This window comes from Triticum aestivum, chromosome 3D, assembly GCF_018294505.1.
Source record: "Triticum aestivum cultivar Chinese Spring chromosome 3D, IWGSC CS RefSeq v2.1, whole genome shotgun sequence".
In the NCBI taxonomy this organism is placed as follows: Eukaryota; Viridiplantae; Streptophyta; class Magnoliopsida; order Poales; family Poaceae; genus Triticum; species Triticum aestivum.
Window position 1 is genome coordinate 485,988,336 of NC_057802.1, and position 3,339 is coordinate 485,991,674.

The following is a 3,339-nucleotide window of genomic DNA, read 5'->3' on the forward strand; positions in this document are numbered from 1 at the left end:
TGGACCAGGATGGTCGACGTCCCACATGTTGGCGAACGGAAGTATTCTTTCCGATATCGAGGAGCAAGGAAACCGCGTGGTATAGTATCACTGCTGATTGGTTCGCAAAAAAATAGTATCATTGCCGATTTATAATTATTTTTTATTTCTGATGAATGCTAGCGTTTTAACTCTTACAACGAAGGGTGCCAAACACGGCACATGCTGGATGTCCCACACGTCAGCGAAAGGAGTGGGACATGAACAGCGTGGTAGAGCCCAGCGTAAAAAAATAGTGTGGTAGAGCGTCTCCACTTCTTCCACTTCTGGGTCGGAGACCACACGTAGTAGTACTTAGTGGTATGAACGATACAAAGTGCGACCTGGAGAGAAAGACACGTCTAGTTGGAAGGTCTTGGGGCATACACGTAAACAAATATAAAAGTTAATATGTGCCTCCAACTAATATAGTAGTAGTAGAGTAAATAGGCACGTACTCCATAACATCACCGTGCATTGCACGTACAACATTTAGTGGTAGTACGTAGTAAGAGACAAATGCCGCCCAAGAGTTCCCTTATCGACCTACTTTTGGGTGTTTGGTAGAGTGTATGGAGGGTGCATGAGTCCACACTAGTTTAGCACAAATACACTAGAAGCATGCATGAAGAGAGCATGCATGAAGAGGGGTGTTGAGTTGAGCATGCATGAAGAGGGAACAACTATGCTGAGACGAGAACGCAACCAAACACACCCTATATGCCATGCATGTTCATACCATTTGTGCCTCTCTACTTCACTTACTGCGCTACATTACTCAGGTTCGTACGTCCACTCCTGGGTACATGTCCGTCTCGTAGTTCCAGTCCCACGTGTTCTTCATATAGATGGAACGATCCTTGCATAACACGTGCGCCTTGATGCTAGATGTCTCGCGTGTTGGCAAAAGGATGAACAAAGCTCATGTAAAAAAATAGAGTGGAAGAACATAGATTCCGGACAACCGAGAAGGAGCAAGGATCCTCGTGGTGGAGCATCTGCACTCATAATATTTAATATTATTCAGCGATATGAAATTAACCAATCATGTCCACAGTGGACTGGAAGAGTACAAAACACGGCAGCCCAGTGTAGTTACATCATACTAGTACATGGCTAACCCACGCTATCACCATATTTCTTGGCTTCCGTGCGACACCTATCTCTAGTAATCCAGCAGCATGTATCGCTTCTCCCTCCTCGTCTCTATCAAAGTGCGGCGGGCTGGCGTTTCTGCCGTCTATTGAGGTCGGTTAACTATCACATGTTAGCGACATGCCAAGAGCATTCTAAAAAAAATTCCTTTCACGTTCCGTTTTCAAAAAGAAAAAAATCCTTTCACGTACGAATTTGCATGTATGCTTTGAGCAACTTGCATGTCCTATACTGCTCCTGTTTGATACTCTAACTTAGCTAGAGGTTAGACTAACTCATGACTAACCCTGAACTACCTGTAGCCAAAGAGGTGTTTGGGTGACAGGGTTAGATTGACAATAAATGCACTTCATGGAGAGAGAAAAGTGATTTTTCAGTGGTCCCAATGAGAACTATCTCCAGTTAGCACCTCTTGGGTGGGATAGTTTTTTTTGGTGGGTTCGGTGCAACTTGCTCCAATTTAAACCCTCATGCTTGGATACTTTAGGGCTATTTGAGCCCCAATTAGCTCAAACTAACTCTAACCCATGGATCCAAACAGGGCCTATGGCCAGTCTCGACGCGGAGCAGTTGCGTGCACCGGGAAGCGGCGCTCTCTCGGCCGTCGCGCCACTTCAAAGCCGGCGCCAGTGAGAGGTCGCCTCCGCTCTGGCCGGGCATTAATGCGGCACTGACGCTCCTGGGCGATGCTGACCGTTTCATGCGGGAAGCGAGCGCTGGCAAGGGAGTATAGGTTTTGAACCATTTCAGGTGTAGTACTGGTAGTTTGCAAAACTACTCAATTATTGCACTCAGTTTCCTAAGAAATTGTGGTAAAAAATGTTACTGCACAACCCGCTTCCCTTCTCCTTCCTCTTCCACCGCCCGCGCACGTCCGCGGGAAGCGATCAGTCAACCCTTATATAGGAGTGCTAGCACAAAAAGATGCATGCATGACCACTAAAATTTCCATATTAAAGCGCCGCTCCGGCGGGAGTATGGCGTATGTTGTTACCTTCAGCCGGCCTATGGCTACCGGGCGACGGCGACCAGAGAAGAGGCGGCGGGAGGGGAATGAATGCAGCTACTGTTTGGGTTCGCCTTCCGGCTTAAATAAATGCGCAGCATCACGTGTACCCGCGGGTGCACAAATTGTAACATACGTGTCTGCTTAAGTGGGCGTCACGTAACTGGTGTGTGTGAGAGAGAGATTCTGAGAGACAGAGTGCGTGTGTGCGACTCTACTCTTCGGACATGTACTCAACCTTTTGCATCGGGATAAAGTATAATGGTATTTACTTTAGCTAGTGATTTACGTGGCCATGTTAATGTGGTTGTGTCAAAAAAATGTCACTTCCTGCTCGTGATTTGCGTTATATAATTACAAGCAAGATTCTCGTGCATTGCACGGAACATCAATATGCATTTTTTTTTACAGAACACCTGTTGTGATTGACCCATGCAGGAGTAATCCCATGTGTAAAAACTAATGATATCTCGAGAATTTTATCGGAAAACTGGTATCTCGAGAATGTCATCGAAAAAATGAAAGATGAGAGATAAGGCGAGGAGGAGTGGAGCATGGTGGTGACTGGTGGTCGGAATGGGCGGAGGCATGGGGATGGACGGCGCCGGCAGGCGGCAGCGGCCACCATGCATGCTAGATTGTTCCAGAGACTTATTCCTTTTTTAATTGCTGAGAAATGAGGTTGCGGGAGATAATGATGTGGAGAGAGGTGCGGGTATCTTTTGTAAAATTATCATAGTTTGCTTTCTATCCTCAGATATAGATCATACGGTCTGTATTACAAGATGGCAGGCACACCATCACCGCCAACTCGTTTTTTTATAAGGGTACAGATGATAAGTTTGCTTACTACTAAAGTAAAGTGGAATTTTTCCATGTTATGCAAGTAAATAAAGGTGATTGTTTATCATACGGGTAAGGTTGGATGAAGGGTGGTAGGAACAAATGCTCTGCCTAGAGCATGTGTGTGTGAGATGGAGTCTTAGTGTGTGTGTGGGGTGTGTGTGTGAGAGAGAGAGAGGAGAGAGAGATGGAGTCTTAGTTTGTGTGTGTGAGAGAGAGAGAGAGATGGAGTCTTAGTGTGTGTGTGTGTGGGGTGTGTGTGCGTGCATGTGTGTGTTTGTGTGTGTGTGTGTGAGAGAGAGATGGAGTCTTAGTGT